This window comes from Monomorium pharaonis, chromosome 6, assembly GCF_013373865.1.
Source record: "Monomorium pharaonis isolate MP-MQ-018 chromosome 6, ASM1337386v2, whole genome shotgun sequence".
Lineage (NCBI taxonomy): Eukaryota > Metazoa > Arthropoda > Insecta > Hymenoptera > Formicidae > Monomorium > Monomorium pharaonis.
Window position 1 is genome coordinate 19,739,039 of NC_050472.1, and position 22,231 is coordinate 19,761,269.

General features: G+C 44.4%; 1 long non-coding RNA gene across 3 annotated transcripts in view; it reads right to left on the bottom strand.

The window, feature by feature from the left end:
- LOC118645979 overlaps window positions 1-22,231 on the bottom strand; it is a 223,271-nt gene that overhangs the window by 80,947 nt on the left and 120,093 nt on the right. For all 3 annotated transcript variants that reach the window (XR_004963610.1, XR_004963609.1, XR_004963608.1), the window contains exon 5: window positions 18,566-18,601. This is a non-coding gene — a long non-coding RNA (uncharacterized LOC118645979). The remainder of the gene's footprint in view (window positions 1-18,565; window positions 18,602-22,231) is intronic.

Sequence of the window (22,231 nt, forward strand, 5' to 3'; positions counted from 1 at the left end):
TCACCAAGGATCAGTTCCGACGAGCTGCGCGATCATGATCGATGTTTAATTCGTTTCCCGGGCGTGCGAGATCTTTAATTATCGCTGTACAACAATTTGATTACACTTTTAATTATACACGAGACGTTTCGCGTGCGAGATAAGATTCGCGTCGGGTACCACTGCGCTCATCTCTTAAAGAAACCTGTTCTTCCCGGCAATTTGAACATCGATATACTTACAAAGTTGTGCAAAGAAATTTTATTTTGAAAACAATTATGAATTCTATTTTATATTATTAATTTTTGGTTTTTAATATTTAGCGTTACTGCGCAGCGTGTATAAGATAAGTTTCTTTTTGAAAAGATTTCTTAGGGTTAAAGGGGGTTATTGCATAAGAGACGATGTTAAGGAAAACGGAAAGCAGAGAATGGAAGGGAAGAGCGACGGTGAGTTGTGGCTGAAGAAGTAGTAGCGCAGGAGGAAAAAAAGTCGGGGTAGGAAGTTAATTAAGTAATAAAAAAAAGTCACCAGCCTGCGGGACCACAGCTCGGATAAGACCGGAAGACCGCGCGCTGCGGGAAACTGAAGTTAAAATAAACATCCCCTAAATGAGTCGCCGCGGCGTCGTCCCCGTCCCCTGTTTAACCGGAGTTGCTAATTAATTCCGAGCCTGTGAAACCGAGAGGAACGAAGACGGGGAGGGGGGAGGGTAGATGTCGCGGTCCGTGTCCCACTCCCGACGACCAGAGAAAACGGGAGAGAGGGGTTGCGAAGTTGCCGCTCGAAGGGTGGAAGGTGCCGGGTATTAAGCTGCCGCGAAACCAGCCGTCGTCTGACTCTTTAATTAGCCACCCTCGATGAAGCGCCAGCGCCGGGGGTGTCGAGGGTTAGCGAGCAACAGGTGAGATGCAAAGCAAGGGTTATTCTTGACTTTGGAGGCTCGCCCCGCGGAGGACCAGAAGGGTAGTGTCAGCGTAGTGTCCCACGGAATAATAAAAGAACGTAATCTGACATTTAACGTATAATTTAATTGTGAATCATTAAAGACAAAAAGAATAAAGGATCCTCGAGTTATGTCAGGATGTTGACAAGAAGAACTTATCACATCGTAATATTAAAATATAAATAATACTTTAATAAAGTTTCATTAGATATACGAATATGGAACCGTAGTGGTGATCGTGACTCGGTTGACTTGTGCGTCTACTTTTTCTACCGGATTTAAACGCGATCGATCAGAAACATTTCAGTTTTATTCGATCGCTATTTGCAAAGCAATAGCAAAACACTGAAATTATCTTTCTATAAATGCTCCTCTAATTAGACGTTTGGAAAGTTTCAAAAATCCGTCGATAAAAAAACTTTTACAAAGCTCATAGTTTTACGAAGTTCTACTACCTACTACTACTTTCTGTTGGACTTTTTGTTGGATCCCGTGGCTAGCAGAAAATATGCGATCGCTAAAATGCACATGCAGCTTATGCCATTTTGCGTATAATGGCCCGTAATTGACAAAAAATTATGAAATATGTTTTGACACAAAAAGTTACGTTTAGACAATCAATTTGTGAAACATAACTTCGTAAAGAGAAACGATCTTATTCACGCACAAGATTACAACATTTCAAAGATTTGTGATGTAACCAAAACAAAAAAAAAAGGGAGACTAGACACTGGAGCGTGATTTAAATCCCGCAGTGTTTATCTATTGTCGGGGCCTCTTGATCTGCCGGACGTCCGCGGTAACCTGCGATGGCACAGCATAAAAGTAATAAATTCAGAAGCAGATATTCCGAGAAGTTCCTCAGTTTCAAGTATTTCTAGTATTTCGCTGGGAAACGGCTAGACAAAAAGGGAGAGAGTAACAATACGGTCGTAGGAAAGGACCGAGAAGAGCCGGGAGAAGAGGTGGAAAAGTGAGACGTTTATAGAGAGAACACGGGGATTCGGCTATCGGCAAGGTAGGAGAGCGGACAGGTCTGTATTTTGACTGGTGACGAGTAGAGATGGCTGAGAAAATTCGAGAACAACTTGGTTTTTTGCTGTGCTACTAGCATATTGTTCGACTGCCACGAATCGTCGGTGTAAATGCTAAAATGTTATAATATTTTAATGTTGATTTAAAATAATATTTTAAAGTTAACTTCAAAAGTTTAGACCTGTGTTTAACTTCTCTGTCAAAGAGCATATAATTTGGTTATTTATCGTTTCCGCAGAACTTTTTTGTCACTCGTTCTTCTAACGTTTAGAAAACAAATAAGCATGGCGATATGCGATTTTTCTAGGTCAAACTTACAAATATGACTGCTTCTATGCCAAGCAACGAAAATGTATCTATAAATGTAACTTTAAATCTTATCAATAATAAAAATTTTGTAATTTCTTCTCGATTGTGCTGAATTAATTTGTGGTCGCAGAACACTTTAATCTCTTTGATTATAGAAAGAAATTTCACAATCACTTGTAGCTAATTTGTCGATGAGACGTTGATAGTAATTAAAACCTGTTGAGTGCTCCGTGGGAATTACGAAGTGCGCGTGTTAAACTTTCTAAGGGAAAGGGTTGTGAGAGGCAATGAATATTCCAGGGTTGAATGTGCGCCGCGAAAGGGTGCGGAGCTAATGAAAAGTACATTATGACTAGCGAAGCCGCCCTGAAATGCCGTCGCAGCGGACCGGGCGGATAGCCGATGAGAGATCGGGGCGAAGGAGAAAGGGAGGGGAAGAAGGTGGTTGGACGAGGAGGGAGTTAAATGCGATAATTTGCGTGGGAGGGCGGCAGTGGTCGTAGACGATAAACCCTCTGCCATTTAATTACGCTTAAAACATGCATTAAATATTGTCGGAGGGTGGAAACGTCGGAAGGGTTGAACCCTTGGGCTGGTTAAATGAGCAGAGATTTTCCCTTCCGTGGCCCATCGACGTCCACGGATTTGCGAATTTGTGTATCAAGTGCTTCTCTCTTACAACGGGAAGTTTCTCTCTTGACAATGATATCGCTAGAGTAAAATTTCGTCGCACACCTTTTGTCACGGCAAAAATGAAATATTTTTATTAACTCTGTGCTAGATACACGGTTTTACATATGAATTCCAATGTATACGACAGTAAATGTAAGCTAAGAGATATAATATTTATGCGAAAAGAAAAGAAACTTTTAACACCTCGATGCCATCAATTAAAAAAAAAAGGGATCGTTTTAATCAAGTTTAAACCAGTGGGTAATATAAGAGGAACTTCAATACAGATGTTGACAGGAAATCCCGCTACTTAGAGATTTATTTATCAGACACAGTCGCGGGTAGACAGATTTTTGTCCGCATTAGCAACATACTGACACTTTTATGAAGTCCACGATAAAATCAATTGCGTAAAATTTAAAATTCGTTAGAAAAAATTTCTTTAATAAAATTTAAATAATTTTTTAAATATTGTAGGCATATTTTCGACACAAAGCTGTAATATTATATTTATGAGTTGATTTATAAAGAATACACACGAGTTATTGTGTCACATATGCATTCTGACCTACTGACTGACTTGTCAGTAGGTCAGAATGACACGGTGCAACAAAAAGGCGACAGAAGCCAATAAAAAAAGTCCCTTGTTATATTCTGTATTCTAAAGGCGGTTACTTGTATGTTTTCCATTTCGGGAGAGGGGGGATTTTGATTCAATGGCGGAATCCATAGCAGCACATCCATGATCCTCCCACGAGTTAGGCCTGACAAAGGATCGAAGATAAAGATAAAAAAAAAATCGAAGATTCCGACAGTTTTGCATGGTCTCTTACTTGTTAGCACATCCAATGGCTATGTAACGTCTCAAATAAATAAATTCTATCACTTACATAAAGTGTTGCTGATATTTAAAACTAGTAGTAAATAATAGTAGCAGTATTGGAGATTATATTAGTTGCTATGGGTCATCTAGATCTGAAGAGTTTTTCTGGGATTCTTGCTAAAAATTATGAACTAAAAAATTTACATATACATGTGTGAGCTGAAACTTGCGACTGACAAAGCTCGTCGCTCTCATCGTCACAGAGCTACATGACATCCTTTGTTTAAGACTAACTTGCATTCGTATATGTAAATGAACTTTAAATTAAAATATTATATTTTAACACGTGGGTCCCTCCAAACACACACAAACGTCCTGACAAAATTCGAAAGGAGAGAGAGCTCTTTGCATTTCCCATACATTTAACGTTAAATCTCTTTGTAAATGGCCCTTAAAATTCTTCAGGCTTTACATTCTTCAGGCTCGCGTTTAATCCCTACATTATTCGTAGAACGTAGTCGGTGCATTATTGCATGCAGATTAAATCGCGTCGATTAAGATATCGACCCCCGCGTTTCCGACGCCCTTAGGATGTGTGCTGAGTACATATAGATAGATCTGTTGTTCGCACACCCATCGGCGGGGGTGGCGGCGTTCCGACGCTCCTCCAAGGCCGTAGCCGGGCTATTAATTGTCTCTGTTGATTCATTTGATCGTGCTCGGCGTTCCCAAGCGACTCCGCCAGTGCGACGACACTTCGATGTGGAGGTCTTTTACGAGCGCGTAGCACCGAGCGAAACTCTTTTCTCGCCTTTCCATCCCACGGAACCTTTCCCCCTTCTCCCTTACTCTTCCTCTATCTCTCTCTCTCCCTCTCCCTTTCTCACTTTCCCTGTCTCCCCCCTCTAATTCGCGAGAAAGCGTCTCACCCGATTAAAATTAACAGAGTGGACAGAGCTGCTAGGCAGGTGGCTTCGTTAGGGCGCCGTAAAGTGCCCTCGTCCTCGGAATTTCAAGTGCGTCGTCGTACCGCGCGGATCTGATAAAAGCGCGCGATCGTAACCGTGTAAATTAATTAAAATCTAATTTAAAGCACCGCCGCTGGCAGGTTGGCGGCTAATTTACGCGCTCGTTATGATAATTAAGAGCCGGGTGTCTCGGTAAATTCGAAGACCGCGGGGCCACTTCGAGGATTTCGGCAATGAAATAATCATGGGACGCGCGAAACGTATGTGTATATATATATATATATATTACATGCGTGTGAGTAATAACATCAAAAGTATGACCGCTAAACAACGTGCCTTTAGAACCGTTTTAAAAGATAATCGTTATAAATCTTCGTAAGGAAACATCAAGATTAAAGTTCTTAATAAATTGCTGGAATATCAGTATCCTAAAAACCCTCTTCGATGATCTCCTACAGTTATGTCGTATAACAGTTTGCAAAGCCTCCGACAAAAAAGTAATTTCGGACAATCGATTACGCGAGAGATAGTTTTGAAGCGGAGACAGTGTCCCTGTCGATTGTGTCGGCGATTTGATTCGAACATCATGTTACCTTATCGGACAGAGTCCTCGCTATGGAAGGTTGTTGACAGTAATGACCAGCGGCACGGAAGCGCGGTGGACTTAAATTTGTCGAGTCTGTCGGGGGGAGAGGGCCGGATCAGAGGTTTCCAAATCAGGACAATTGAGTGCCGCGCAACCGCTAATAACTCATTTCCGCCGCTTAAAAGTGATACATCCCCCGGCGTAGAGAGAGAGAGAGAGAGACGCGCGGCTACATCTCGTTACCACGCTCATCAAGAAGATCGTACTGTCAATATTAACGTCCTCGTTAACCGTTAAAGACTACCTCATCGCCGGGAGGTATTTCAGGCATTACTTCATACTTCGTAATAAGGATATCGGCAAATTTCACAACAGAAGATTTATGAAGGAACGAAATAAATCGGCGTTTGATTACCGCGAGATATGTAGTTCGGTTCGCAACTATGCATCCGATCGATCGCAGGGAAACTGCTAATATCCGATCGAAATAAAGGTAGTTATCGTCCGGTGCAAATATTGCGGTTTATATCGCGCTCGGAGAAAATTGGCCATACATTATCCATTAACGGCTGATTGAAGGACCTTCAGTGACAATTGATCGGACGGTTGACGAAGGGCACTTATTATTATTTCGCGAATTACTCCTGTTAGTAGAGTAATCATTATTGCCGGGAAGAATTCACGATGTGTGTGACGTTACCGCGGTACGGCACGTGCATGTGTTCGGCTTGCGTTTCTACGACCACAGCGCGGACCGCACGACGATGCGAGCCGAAGTTGAAGGCTTGGCCATGACCTACCTCTCTTCATGACGTCATCGGCGACGCCTAGGCCGAAGGAAAAAGTGAAGGAGCGTGTTTGGATTCTCGAGAAAATCTCCAATTGCAATTTCGTGCGCGGTTTAATCAGAACGAATAATCTTGCAATTCGGTATACTTCATTTTTTTTTTTGAAAAAATAAAATTATGGTTTGAATTAACGTTTCCTTGTCATTAGCATCATCGTCGACGATCAATCACAGCAATAAAAATGTTAATCACTGAAAAAGATTTCCTTCTTTGTGACGATTAAAAAAAATATTATGTCAATTTCGAAAATGTGCCAGTAGTTTATTACTTAAAGCGACTTAAGACTGCGCAAATGATTGACACCAACGGAAACAGCTATGCCCATCGTAAAAGACTAAAGAAATTTACAACAAACGATATGATCGTATGAAGTACAAGTAATATTTCTCACGGAAATCGCTTGTAAAATAACGGCAGTGGGGCCCATCGCGTCTCCAGGACGTTCCTGACGGAGTCGATGACCACCATACCCGTTTCCCTCTACAATTCCTCCCTCCCTCCCTCCCTCCCTCCCCTGATTTGCGACCGTCATCCCTCTTCCCACTTTACCTCGAAGGAATGATCGGTCTGCCCGGTCGCCGCGTGGTTGGCGGCTACGTAGTAAAAATAAAGATAAAGCCTGAGGAATTAATTAGGACCGGGTAATCAAGAAGATACCGCTGGCGAGGCCTGAAGGTGGAAACGCGAGGCAAGGCGACAACGACAACGGCAAAAAAAGGTGCGAAGGCAGGATACCCCGTGTATAAATATTCACTCCTGTTCAACACCGTTCGAACGACCCGCTTATCCACGGATTGACCAGATATACAGGACCCGCCGCCCCCGCTGTCCTCCCTCCCCCCCGCCAGAACCCTGCACTAAAAATTCGAAATGCCTCGTATACCCGAGGCTCTTTTATTTCCTTCCACGGCGCGCTCGCCTTCGCCTCCTTCGCTCTGCCACCTTCGGCCGCATCCTTCAGCTTTCTCTCCTTCTCACACGGCGAATTCTCGGCCGTTTCGTTCGACCCGGCAATATGGACCCGATCCTCGTCCGTGTGAGTAACGGCTATTCCGAGAAGTTGTTTCAGATAGAGGGCTAATTTGTTCGCGTGCTTTCCCTCCGCGTCTCTCTTTCTCTCTCTCTCTCTTCCCTCTTTCTCTCTGCGTATATAGCCGGCTCTGAGATATACGAGCGCGAGGTGCCCGGCGTGTCTCCCCTGAGTCGCGCGCGGATTCTCTTCTTTTACTCCGCGTCCATTTTTTTTTAAGTAAAATAAAAAATATAAAACAATAATAAAATAAAATCCTTCCTCTCTCTCTCTCTCTCTCTCCCTTTCTATTTTTTATCGTTAATTATAATTAAATATGTTATTGTTTGGCCGATGTCCAGACTTTCCAGATGAAAATATAAATTTTCATTTTAAGAGTGAGCCACAGTGTCCTTAAACTCTGTAATTTTATTATTCATATGCGTCGTCATTGTTCGATTAAGTATCTCATCAAAAGAGTGAATCGATTAATTCAATGCAAAGGTCGAAAGTCATGTACTCTTTATACCGTCTTCCATCATCTCCGTGAAAAAAAAAAAAAAAGAAAAAGAAATCCCTTCGTGGGCGAGAAGCCTTCTTCACCTCGGGAAATACTCGACGATCTCTGGCGACGTCTCGTGCGTGCGATGCACCGGGACTGGAGCGAGAGGAAACGGGTTTCCGCGATCGGTGACGAAATATTCGCGAAAGTACGAAAAGAATGCCCGGCTCTCGTGTTTACGCCACCCCTGCATGTTACGACGGGCATATTCCGCCGCGGGCAACAAGGAGAGGGAGGACGGGCGGGGGGGGGGACGCCTGATAACGTAGGGGCGGTTGGATAACAGGACGGCGGCCGGGGGAGGGGGGGTGGACGAGCGGAGGGGGAGGGGTGCTAGGGGATGGTATCGCATGAGTTATTAAGATTCCGGCGCGCATGCTCGCGGTTCTTTCATCGATTCATAAGAATATCCTCTGCTCCGCCGGCCACCCTCCTTCGCCGCCGCCTTCCTTTCCTCCTTCGTTTCCTCGGGTTTTCTTGTGTGTATATGTGTATATGCGTGTAACGCAACACCATTGTCGCCGGCATCCCTTGGATACAGAAAATAAGTAACCGACCGACTCTTATTTCAGTTATTATATTAAATATAAGTATTCGATATTGCCGTGTTGTTCTGATGGCAATTTAAATATTACTGTGTGGTTAAAAAGGGGAAAAAAAATTGAATTTTATAAAATTGTGATGACAACACGCGAAGCAACTAATGGTTTTGGAAAGACGGTTTGTTACTCTACTTTTTGTGTGACTTTGATCATTAAGAATGAACATCTCTCTGTGGAAAAGCACACTGTGAAAAATTCAACAATTCCTTCCAATTAAATTTAACATGCCAAATATTATATTTAAATTATTGTTCAATCTCGTACTTAACGAAAAATGTCCCTGAGATTGATTTTAATGATTTGCTCACAAATACATTGAGAATTGATCGGAGTATTCAATCGACTGTCTTCTATTACAAAGCGTTGTGAAGCGTGATAAGCGGAGGCTTGTACATACATATACATATATGTGAACGCCACGCCATATTTATATGATCAGTAGTAGGTAACGAGGGGTGTTCGATCGATCGATCCAGCCGAAGAGGCGACGAATCGACGACTGAGATACCGGCATAAACGATAATGAGCGTGGACGGTAGTTTGAGGCCGAGGTTACGCCTTCTTGAGGAACCGGTATATACCGGAGGGCTTTCCCTCTTCTTCTTCGTTTACATCACGTGGGCGTGGAGGAGGAAGTTCATAGTGTGCGATCTCCCTCGCGAAATCACGTAAAAAGGGGCCCGGAGCGTAAACGTGCTTTCTTCACGGAGCAGTTCGGCAAACAAACCGCGGCGGCCACGAACCGCCGCGGTACGGGATTCGGTTAACGTGATTGAGCAAGTAAAAAAAACAATAATAATTACAATCATAATTACAAAGAACCCGTGCTAATTTCGTATACGTATGTCTCTTCGAAATTAATTAAGTCCATTGAAATTAATTAAATTTTCGCACTAAGAATACGTGACGGTTCTCTCCTTTAAAGATTTCGCGAGACGCATTGCGATTTTGAATGATGAAAGCACCTTCCCTCGCATACCAACACGTAACCATAACTCGCGAATAATCGTATATCCAGCAACCACGTATGTGAAAAATTCGTTGGGAAATTTCTTTACGCTACCGCCGTCGTTACAAAAGAGCGTACACACACACACACGCGCGCGCGCGCTTAATAACGCGGAATATGTGTGCGCGTGTACGTGGGGTTGCCGAAGAAAGGGAAGAAGTCCGTTGTGGGAGGTCGGAGGATGGGTGAGCGAGGGGGGGAGTCGGCGGAGATTGTGAGAGAGGGGGTGATCTATGCGTTTAATTAACCATAGAGACGCTCCTACCGACTCTTAGCCGCTCTTAGTTCGTGCTGACCGAGGGTGAGACGAGGGTGCCGGAATAAAAGCCGGAGCAGGACGGCGAAAGCGAGGGCGGGAGCGAGAGGGCACCGGCGGCGGTGGCGGGGAGGAAAGGAAAGGATTTCGCTATCGCCGGCGAAATTAACCCCGGAGAAAAAACTTATAATGTGTCTTTGCGGAAAAGCAGCTCGATATGTGGCGTGTCCGGCGCGTCGGACGTGCTTCCGAGGGGCACAATATCGCAAGTGCATTTGTCGCCGGTAATTAATTTCCGGGATAATTAACGTTGGCAAGCTGACGCTTCGCTTTAGCGAGAATGAGGTATCATCGATCACGAACCACGGTTGTTCGGTTCGGTCTGCGCTGGAAAAAAAAAAGCGCGCTGTGAACAGAAGCGCGCTGGATGTACAAGTATCCTTGACGTGTCAAAGCGTTCATAATATAGCGTCCACTTTATCTCTTGAAATATTTGCAAATGTCTTTTGAGAGATTCCACCGATATCCCCCCCCCCCTCCTACAACAATTCTGCTTGTTTTTTTTCGTCACTGTTAATTAATTATCGCGACATCCGGTCGCTCCACGTTTACGCGAAAGCATTTCGGATTTCTCAACCAGAACGAATCTGTTGTCCGTCCACTACTTCCCCTATTTCTACTTCGTCTTCCTGCCCCCCTCCATCCCCTCTCGTCTTGTTTAGCTTTCGCGGATATTTCGAGATCAGTGACTCTATCTCCTTCGCATTTTGTTCCGGGAAGCGGGAGGTTAATGAGACGTTAGCAGACAGTTATAAATGAACGATAAGGTTCGGTAGATCCTTTTAATAGCCGGTGTAAATTTATAACTCCCGGCAAAACGCGTGTACAGATTATAGATTGATTGATTCCGTAGCAACGTTTGATCAATCATTTGATTCTTCGCAGTACAAATAGCGCTCGTCCGAGTAATTAATTCTAACACGTTTGCCGAGCGTTTTCATGTTTTCCGGATCAAATGTTAATCCTGTACTTCGTCCGGCGTCGACGAATGCACGTTATCGAGCGATATGTAAACGTCGGGATTAATTATACAAATCGCGCGATTGCGCCAGACAGACTTTTTTCGTCGGTGCTGTGCAATGTTTATAATTCGCGTCTGAGATTTTCATCCACCTTGCTTTAAAATTAAAGGAAACAAAATTATTAACCGATAACAATTGCAATAAAGTGTCAGGTTAGTGTTGTTAGCATAAAAAAAAAATTTATTCATAAATAAGAAATTTCTCTAAGCAAAAAATTTTACATAAAGTATATTCCTCTTAAAAAATGTATTCCTTTACAAAAAAGTGGATGCATCATCTATAAAATAAATTCCTCTATTGAAAGTTCTATAATAACAGTCCGAACAACGTGTTAAAATAAAAGGATACTCGCTAGATACTCGCGGCACAAGACGATTGTTACGTATTACGGCGCGTTCGCGCGCGTGAAGAACGGTTTCACTATCCACCGCTACGTGACGCGTTTTTCGTGAGCAAGATGCATCTACTGATAAATAAAAAAGAGGTTCGCCGAGACCTCAAGAGCAAGTAGGATTGCGTCATCGACGTATAGTGCTGGATTGAACTATATTAATCTGTAAAAGGAATCGATAAAAATGAGAAATATAGAACGCAGAAACGACCATTCTCTATCATTTTCTATTTCATGTTGTAGCGTCAATTTATTTACTCTACAAAAGTTAAAGATTGGGTTAATGTTTCACGCGAATGATAAAATTAAAAATAAAAGAGATTTGTTCTAAAGTATTATTGTAAATGCTATAAATAATTATTAGATTTATAAAAAGAGGAGATTCTTCTAGCATTAAGAGGATTATAAGCTTCGGTCTAATGTTTCATGGTTAAAAGATAAGATACTGGATTTTAAAACATCTTCTCGAGACTGTATATCAGAGGCAAATCCTCTAGAATCAAGTGAAAACTGCTAACCAACAGAATATTTTTTGGCGGTGAACTTATTCAATTGTATGTTTCAACATATATGATTAAATAAAATGAAAGTAAACATTAAGTGGTTTTTTTTTTTAATAATGAGAAGTTTAAAAGTTAGTAAATTTTGTTCAGATTTCACCTTTTTAAGGGCCGATTCGTGTATCACCGACACGTGGTGAAGCGTACACATATACAGGCAGTTTTTGCGCGTTCCCCGGTAACGCAAGTCGATCGTGAGGCGATTACGTTCTCATTTCAGAAATTGCCGGGCGCAAAAGACACACGCGAAATCGACGCGCGATGTGACGCAGCGCCGAGGGGACAGAAAACAGAAAGAAACGCCGGCTGTACGACCGCATCGCGAAACGGCTGTGCCTATAGAGCGTACCGAGCGTCTCGATTCGGGCGTGACGGGGCCGCCGGGCAATTATGATAATTACCGGAATTCGTGGGGCGCAATTAGGCCAGCGAAGCGACAGAAACGCACTCGTGCACGCTTCGCAACGCGACGCGGCGCGGCGCGGTGCATTGATTCTCTTCCACTTCCACATCGTCTCTCTTTCCCCCCCCCCTCCCTCCCCTCAACTGTAAAAATTAGCGTGGTCAACCCTTAATTACGGGAGACGACCGGTTGCCACGCGGAAGATTGCGTGCCCCGCATCTAATTTCCGATCGCATGTAATTCGAAAGATCGTTTCGGGCGAATTGGTCCCGAAACGATCGGCGCATTCTCCGCTCTCCAATATCGGAGCGCTGACGTAAACGTAAGAAGAACGTTTTAAATTTTAACGATATTTTAATTGATTTTTCCCCGTGACTCCGGACATTACGTTATATCACGCGAATGACGACGGCCGCAGAACAAAACATTCGCTTAAGTTGAATATAATTGCGCGCCTAAAATGAGACATAGTAATTATCTCCTGAAATTTACCTGACTGGCAAAAAAACAATTGCCCGAGTAAAAAGAAGAAAAAAAAAAGAGTTATCTGAAAATCATCGGGAACACGAGAGCTCACGGAAGCGTGCAGTCACGTGGTGCGTGTATTTTGTAAACAGGGACGTGTGCTCCCGCAACGGCGCCGGAAGTGTCTCATAATAAAAAGAGCGACTTCCGTCGGTGAAACAATACCGTGAGTCGGATTACCGCTCGCTGTCCATCTCGCTTCAGCTTCTTCACTTCCCGGTGCGCCTCGCTCCCTCCTCCGCCTCTGTCTCGTTGCGTTCTCGTCCGCACGCAGGCGCGTTGGTTTATTCGCTCTGCCTTCCCCCTACATTCTCTTCCCCCTCCCCCCCCCTCCCTTTCTCTCGCTCTTTCTCTTTTTAACTCTCCGCCGGTTAATTTGCGTCAGAAATAATTTAACGCGCGGCGGAGCTATGCCCGCCCTTGTCGCCACGTCACCTCTGGCGATTTCTATGGGCACCAGATTAATCGTCATGATGATCGTTATCGAGACGATTCTCGACCCGCCTGCATTCCGGATATCGCAAATTACCATTCTCGATCTGCTGTCTGTGTAATAATAAGTAATGTCGCGCATCCTAATCGAGACGACGGCGTATCGTTACAATTCACCTCTTCCTGATGTACACGGAGAGAGAATGTTCACTTAGAATTTACCATTCAAATCATAGTAGTCGTCGGACAACATAAATTCCGAAGAATTTTACTGTAACTTTAGTAAAATTATAATAAAACTGAACCGACTTCTTTACACTATAAAATATTTTATAATTTTATAGAAATTAATTGTATTATTACATTCGTCTCCACATGTAAATGTTCGCAGAGGTAACTTATAAAAATAATATGACGAAACGATTTTTTTTTCAAGATGTAAACTAATGAGAAATAATTGTAGGCAAAAAAAAACAAACAAAACTAATGACATAGAGATAACTCAACCAACGCTCTTTCTCGGCGAGATGTTTTCGAAAGATGACGACGACGACGACGACGACGACGACCTTATGCGATCCAAGACCGTTACACAGGACTTTACACCGTGATTGTTTGTTTCCCGGCTGTAATCATGCGTCGATTTCCGCGCTTTAACTGAATTCGCGGCGGATACGCTTTGGGCGCTCGCGCGCGACCGTCCGCGCGATTAATACGCACGCTCGCCGGCACGCTCCGCGCGAGCTTGAGCCTTACGCTCAAAGCTGAGGCTGTAATCGCTTAATACGTCGGCATCGTGGCGCGATGTGAAACGCGTTTGGAATCGACTGAAGATGATAGAGAGCTACGCACGTGGCACGTGAGAGCTCGGGGAAAGGGGGAGGTGGAGTAAGAAGGAAAGAAAGAAAAGTGGAGATCCGCGAGGACGTTCCGCTTTATCGGTGCAAATGGGATGCCAGCGTGTTTCCATTAATTCAAATCGCCGAGTAAAATCGCGCCGCGGAATGTCCATTAAAGTCAAGCGGAGAAGTCGTTAGCCTGTCCGCGATGACGCCGGGAGTACCTGGCGTTTTGTTAGCAGTTACAATCTTACCGATTTGAATCGTGAAAAACGCTCGGCGAGGTGCCGCTTTACGGTCTGGAAACGCTTTTTCGACGGCGTTAAGTGCACGCGCGAATTAAGCCGATATAACGCGCGGGACACGCGAAGAAGAATTTTACACGTTTACTTCACAGACTTTGTTCGCGGTCCGCCTGTATTTTCGCGAATCTTGGTATAATACGGAATTCGTCGAGGAATTCCGTAGCATTCCGAGCATAAACGTGCGTTCAACGTCATACCTTGAATATATTAGATCGATATATGGAAGATAGTTATTTGACACACTGAAGAAACGTCTGCGTTGTTCTTGTAAAACAATTGAAACAGTTTCGTACGATCAACCGACATAACATAATATACTATTTAATTTGTTGGTTCCGGTGTAGCAATCATATAAAAAAAAAAGATGATTTTGAAATAAAAACTCTTGATAACTTGATATGCGTAGAGCGATTACATTTGCACGCGGAATAACAAAATAAATCTTCACAAGATCTGCAATCTGCATATGCATATTGTTTTCTATTTACATACCGTAGCAGATAATGTTACTCGGTTAATTAGTTCCACGTCAAAATCATTAACGAATCGTTATAAATAATTAAAAGTAAATTTCACACGCAAATTCGCGGAGGAGCAACGCGAGTTGGTTTTTTAACTCGTCGACTCGAGTCCGAGCGTCGGGATTAAATCGTTTGATGTGTGCAGAATGTGCTGAGGCAGTCATGTGAATAGAACGGTGCATTGAACGGATGTTCCGGTTTATCAGTGCATACGGCGTGCCGTCGTGTTTCCATTTATTCTGTCGCCGGGTGAACTCGTGCCATTGGGACGCTCATCGGAGCCGGGGAGGCGAAGTCGTTAGGCAATTTGAGGTAAAGTTAACTCTTTACACAGGAGACCGCGACGACGATGTCACTGCCATTGCCGGCGAGAGAGTGAATTTTTAAACCTGATTCGAGAAACGGCATTTACGCCGCGCGGCGCCGCGTCGACGAGGCAATCACGGCCAGCTGTAATCGTCCACAAGGCGACGAATTCTCATTCAATTCAATGAATTAACCGCCATCGCGATAACGACACGGAGCGGCTTTAATTTCATAGCCGTTCGAATCAGCCCCGGGACGTTGTTTCTCGAGGTCTCGCCGGGGAACTCGTGCATTCTGTGCAACATATTTGTGGAGCGATACAATTAAAAAAAAAAAAAAATTAAAGGGATAATTACCTTTGTTTCCCTCGCGATTCTGTTCAACCTTAACTTCAGCAATTTTAGAAGTAATCGCCGTATAAGAATATCGCATTGTTTATGCAATCTCAAATTTTTACGAAACAAATTAAGCAATATACACGGAAAAAAGAACATTGTTATTTTAACAATATTTTTAAATATGGAATAATTTCGATATGGAAATAAAATTATATTGCGTTAAATTAAAAAAAAATTTACCTGAATGAAGATTTATTCTAAGATTTTATATAGTTTAACTGAAAAAATAATATTCCTGTTATTTAAGAATAAGAAAATGTTGGATAGAAAATATCGCGTGTTAAAAAGTTATACCTTTCTTAGAGTAAAATTAAATAATTTCTATTATATTATATTGTGATGACAATCGTATTAAAATATGATATTGTTAGAATTCGAGATTTTTAAATTCTTCCAAGAAAATTATATCGTTACGTATATACGAAACAATGAACGCGTTCGTATGAATATATAAAAGATTAATTAGACATTTGCTTTTTTTCTGTGTCTATTACTTTCCTCTGCTTTAACAAATTAGAGAGATGGACGTTTATTAGCTTTCTTTATTTGTTCAAAAAGGGTCTGGAAACTAGTTAAGAAATGTCGAGTGTCCCGCGAGGGAACGTTTCAGAAATGCCGTGGGCCGTGAGACATTCCCGGCATCCGCGGCGAGAGAGGGCCGCGTTACAAATGTTAACGCGACATTAGGTGCCGTGTCTCTATCTCTTTACACTTTTCCACGCGCGCGAACACGAAATCGGTTAATCCAAACGCGCCGGAATCGGCCGGGGAGGGGGGGAGGAGGGGGCGCAGGAACGCGCGGCAAACGTTCCGGTTTGTCAGCGCGCGTACCGCGCCGCTGCATGCCGCGGCTTGTTTCCATTAATTCGCGTTGCAAGGCGAACTCGTGCCATTGGAATGCCCCGTCGGAGTCGTGTCGGGTTATAAAAGGCAAGACGGAGCAACCTAATTTGCTACATTGTCACGAACATACGCGAGCGGCCCCACTCGCGAAATATCGGCTGTAAATAAGTCCCCGGGGCTCGGATCTGATAAGCTAAATCCAATTAACCCTCATCACTTTGGGACGGCGAGGGGAGCTTGATTTTTACCCGAAATCGGCGAGGAAATCCGTGAAGCCGCGATCGGGCAAACGCGATGGTCTCTAGAGCCATCGAGTGCATTCGTTCACGTGTGGCCTACCGGATTTGAGATTTACTATTTGCATGACGGAATTTCACGTGCTCCCCCGTTCGCAATGTTTCCTTGGCTCACCGGTACACAAATTATTCTCCATCTCATCTAATTGGCAAATATAGGAGCTCTTCAATTACCTCGGGTAAGACTCGGACGTCTCACGTTTGAATGGTATACGCGATTTGTTTCCTGTTACTCTGAGAAGTTATTGGCATAACGGGCGAACGTGCATACGCATTACGCGGGAAGGCGTCAGTTTATTTCATTAATGAGTGTACAAAGCTCTCGCGAGTGCGTGCGTGATATTTATGGACGGCTGAAAGGCCGTTCGATTCGAAGGAAGGAATATTTAGCTGCTGGGGAAGAAAAGAACGAAGACAGTTACGATCGATTGCATCGCGCTCCCTCGCGTTTCGTCTTGCCTCGCGTAATAACCGATCGCGCTCATGCGTGAATGCGGAATCGCTTAATTTCAAACGCGCTGAAACACACTGCCGATGGACTCGAAACGCGAAGGAGCGAGCGACGCTCGTCCGCGCGTTTCCACGGCCAGCGCGTAAATAATCGCTCGTGACGGGGCATACTATTTAATTCATCTCGTATCTCGCTGGAACGATATCATTTCCGAAATTCGCGCTGCATCCCGGAGAATTTTTCCCGGGCGAGCCGCGGAATTTATGCATATCGACCCCGCGGGGGATGCATAAATAACACGCGGGAACACATGTTCCTATTCAAAGCTATAACAGTTAATTCGACCGGAAATTCACTGTCGAATGAAATACAGCGGGATTAACTAACACGCGCCACGTTATTACGCTGATGAAGATATCCGTAAAGCTCCGAATATCCAATATTTATCTTGATGCACGTGAAATAAAGGAATATCGAATTCAAAAGAGATTCCCTCTTTACATTCCGTCGAGTCGATGCCGCTTGAATTCATCTCGGGAGCCTAGCTCTCTTTTCCTTTTACGCTCATAATTCTACGCGCGCGAACGCTCTGTTTCATCCACACTTATCTATTGAAATTAAACTGGCCCGTTATAGTAATTACATTACTTAAATTCCAATCGTGGAATGGCAATCATGTTTTACACATGAGATTAAGCCTGACTGCATAATTTATAGATCTCCGATCTTCTCCTCGGCGCGTACTTCCTATTTTATTGTAGCGGCAGAGGCGCGGAGAGGGGGGGACTGTTTTTTTCAGAAGGGGGAGAATTTCGCCGGCGGATCACTTAATATGGAACGCGATGGAACCCGTCACCGACGACGGTGGAATAGAGAGGCTCGCGCGAGCGCGCGCGCGAGAGAGAAGATCCGCGCGTTTCGCTTTATCAGCGCATACGCGCGCGCGGCATGCCGCGGCGTGTTTCCATTAATTCGCGTCGCGGGGCGAACTCGTGCCGTCGGAATGCCCGTCGAGTCAGAGGAGAGAAGTCGTTAGACCGCGTGCCGTTCGTTCGACCGGTAACCGGTTTTTCCATCGGTGATTCGTCGTTAATTCGCCGGCGCGGAATAAGTAATCGCGCGCGTCCCAACGACCACCTCGGGTGGCGTTACACGGGGATATGAGTTTACACCGTGCCAAACGCGCGGGATTGCTCCCCCTCCCCCCTCCCGAGCCACCTGCTTTCCCGGATTGCGAGGAAATTTAGATGAAAAGCCGGAAAAGTAAGCCGCTTTTCCGAGGGAAAAATACGCGTTGCCGTTCGGAGACAATGATATTTTAAAATGTGAACAAGTAATAAATTATTCTGAAGCATCTAACTCGTTCGTATGTCCGATTGCAGCCTGGGATTAAAAATAACTTTTCCCGCGTTTATCGGTTACTAGGATTTGCATGAGATTCGATGTAGAAATTATTCACGTACACAGTAACTTTATGACGAAATTCCGCCCATTTATTTCGCGTTAAATTCGTAACAATGCTTGGAATACTTTCTGCGTACCTACAATCGAATACCAACGGGCATGACGTTATTATTTTTACATACAAGTACCATGAAGAGTGACTCACCGAATAAATTCGCCAGCATAGAACTGGAAGCTCGTTCTGAAACAAATAAACAACGTTTATGAAAAGGAGCATTCAATATTAAATTTATTATACATTTTCGCAATAAGTTTATAGTTTTTTGTTTCCGGAAACCGGAAAGATCTTAAAGTCGCTTCTGAACATCGATATTTATTTAGTGACTGCGTTTCAAGACTGACAAAATTGTCGGCGCAAAGTTAATATAAACTGAGAATATTAATAGAAAAATTACATTCGGCAAGATCTCTATCGCAAACTAAAATAGGCAATCTTATCTTATCTTTGTGTTGAAAAAAATCTTATCTTTGTGTTAAAAAAAATTTAATACCTTCACGAATGTATATCTGTCATCGCATTACAAGGCTTTCCTCTGTTTTTCGCGCAAATGGATCGTAAAACGTGAACAATTGCTATGAATAACCCCTCTTAGTTGGTCTCAAACAAGGGCGCAACGGTCGTGACAAATTCAATGTTACGTTTTACAAAACTTCAGATCCAACGGAGATAGGGCACCGGGAAATGATCCGAGAGGTAAAAACAATTCAACACGACACGATTTCGCGTAACATGCTGCCCGCACGCGACGTCATATCAAAGAATTAGATGGAATACGAGTTGCCCCTAATGATAAAGGGGAGAAAAGGGGAAGGAGGAAGGAAGGAAAGAAATTCAAAATGTTGAAAATGTTTAACGTTCCTCAGGCAAAACTGACGATGAATGCGGGCCTCCTTAACTCCCGCGTGCTTTACACGATAATCGATAGGACATTTATGTCGCTAAATGGAAATCAATGAGAAATGCCGCTTTGATTATGCAGAGCGTATCATGCGATCGCCGTGTAAGGTACAGAGCTGTGTGCGACAGCCCGTCTAGAGCCTCCTACGTCAATTTTACTACCGCCTAATCCACGGCCGGTCAACTCGCGCGAGTTATCGCGACGTGCAAGCTCGTTACTACCCCTCCGGGAATTTTACGACAGCTCGGGGAGACTCAGACGCACGTTCACACCTCGTGCTCCGCGCGGAGGTGTTCTAGGTGCGCTGCTCGCCGTACGTGTCACGTGGAAGCGCGCACAAGGATACGGAGGCTCCGAGGTATCCGCGAGAGCACAAATCGACGACCAGACGCGAGGCGAGAAAGACACTCGTATTATGTGCACGCACGCACGCACGCACGCACGCACGCGCGACGCGACCGTATCCCAGCCGTGTTATTACATTTTACTTTGGTCGACGCGGAAACCCCGGGATAATTTGCGCGAACAAGCCGCAATTATTTAAGGGTGTGCATACGTAACGAGGGTGGCTCTTTCTCTCCCTCTTGCTTACTTTCTTTCTTTCTTTCTTTCTTTCTTTCTTCCTTCCTTTCTTTCTCTCCGGCTGAGCACCGGACGCGCGGCCTCTATCGATTCGCGTCACCACACCGCCACACGTCGATGTCGGCGGAGAGCCGCGAGCTCGTAACTTCTTCCGAGAATTGCTACCTTTCTTTAAGTAATATGCACGTCGACGCGAAACGACGCTCGGCCCGGCGTTTGTTAGCTCTTCACCCCTCCCCCTTCCCCCCCCCCCGGACGGAACGCTCGCCATTTTGTAAACTTCGCGGGGGAGGGGGCTTGTGTAGGAATTCAAACGGCGGCCCGCGCTGCCGATTGCAATTCCGAGATCGAAGCGCGAGATTCGGGATCGCGTGTAGGAAACGTTTGTGTGAAAATCGGAGCGAGAGAGCGTTGCGGGGCCTCGCCGGAGAAGCTGAAACGATTATTCATAGAATCGCGCGAGGTTCTTAGCTTTGGCAAGAGGTGTAACCTGCGAGCACCCCACGAAGCTCTATCGAGCAAGTAATATTATCGAGAAAGGGGATGATAATGGCTAGGTTGATTCGAGGGGTTAATTATGATTCCCCCATATCACTGCCACATCCCCGTTATTAGGAAGGGTCTTTTGCATTAAATTTTACTACAAGAAAAAGGAAAAGCTATTAGGTTATTAAGATAAAAACCGTGTTCTTCCTCGCTCGGAAACGAGAAACTCTTTTTTTTTCCTCTCCTTTCCATTTCAGGCGTTCCATTTTTACTTTTACGGAGAATACACGAGAAATTTGCATATTTAAATAGGCGTGGACATATTAGAAACATGCAACGGCGAAATGGAGGAATCTATCCAAATGGGCGCGGCCTAACAAAATAAATTAAGGTATGAATATTTATGAGCGAAGATTAAAAGATTATTTGTAGAAAATGAGAAAGGGAGATGATATATTTGAGATAAAGGTATAACTTGCGCGCTTATAATAGCATTCAATTTCATTTTCTGATTGTTGGAAATGTTGGCGCAATCATTTTTCATGTTGGCCATCAGAAAGCCAGGAATGTACATACCGTCGGATAAGTATCTAACGTTATTAATACAATATTGAATTGAAGAATCTCAATGTATATACGGCGGCAATATAGATTTAATATATCGTCACCGAAGACGTGCGCGCGGTGTCTCTCGCGCGACTATTCTCTCAATCAAGTCGCGCGCCCGGCCTCACCGTCCGTACGAAAATATATCAACTTCGTCTTTATACTTCGGGATTCGACCGACATAAACTCGGACCCGACCCGAAACGCAACGTAACTATTCCGAGTTAATGCTCGCATGCGGCTCCTAATCGTCGCACGTACGCGGGGGTCGGGTATCCCGGCGCCGTCGGTGTGTTTACACCCCGCGTGTACACACAGACCCACATAAATGCGAAACCCGTTACGTGTGTCGACGGGAGTGCAGCGAAGCACTAACGCCGGGGTGGTTGGAGTGGCTCGGGGGGTGATTATGAGCGAGTAAGTGCCGTCGTCCAGTTTTTACTTCCCCCCTGCCCTACCTCCCTGCGGCCCTACACCTACGGCTGACCGTTTCCTCCACCATCGCCGCGGCGACCAGCCCCCCCCGTCCTTTCTCGCTTCCCCTCCCCCCCCTCCCCACGTTCTCTAGCCACCCTGGTTCTCTTACTACCGACTCGACTAAACCCCCAGCGGATCAATACGCTAAAACATTGCCACGTCGAGACGCCGCCGTGTAAAACCCGAAAGAAATACCATTGCGGGGGCGGTGTTTTCCCTTAGCCACCGGCCACCCGCGTCTCCTCCTCGTTCGCGCGGCTAACGAACTTCCGGTTTTCGACCCTTTCATACTGGCTTTCGTTCATACCGCTCTCCTTTTCCATCCCATCCGCTCCCCCCCCCCCCCCCCCTCGTCTCGCTTTCTTTCTTTATCCTCGCACATGTGGACGGCTTTATTTTATCTCGGCTTATACCTTTGTTTGATCGGTATCCGAAATTTACGCACCGTGGATCTCTCATTAGACAAGATATAAGAGGATCTTGCGTGAGATTCTTGCGTTGCTTCTTCATGGAATTAGGCCGATGGGAGTTGATTGTTTATCTTTAGATTAAAAGGCCCAAAAAATTTCCGAAAAAGCTGAAAATCACTACGATATAAAAATTGCAAATTGGAATAAATAAAATGTCAAAAACTATAGTGCAACAATAAAAACAATGCAAAAAATTCTTATACGTATAACAATTGAAATTTGCATAATACTTTAATAAGATAATAAAGTAATAAATAAAATTTGTTTCATATAACAATGTTACAATGCAAT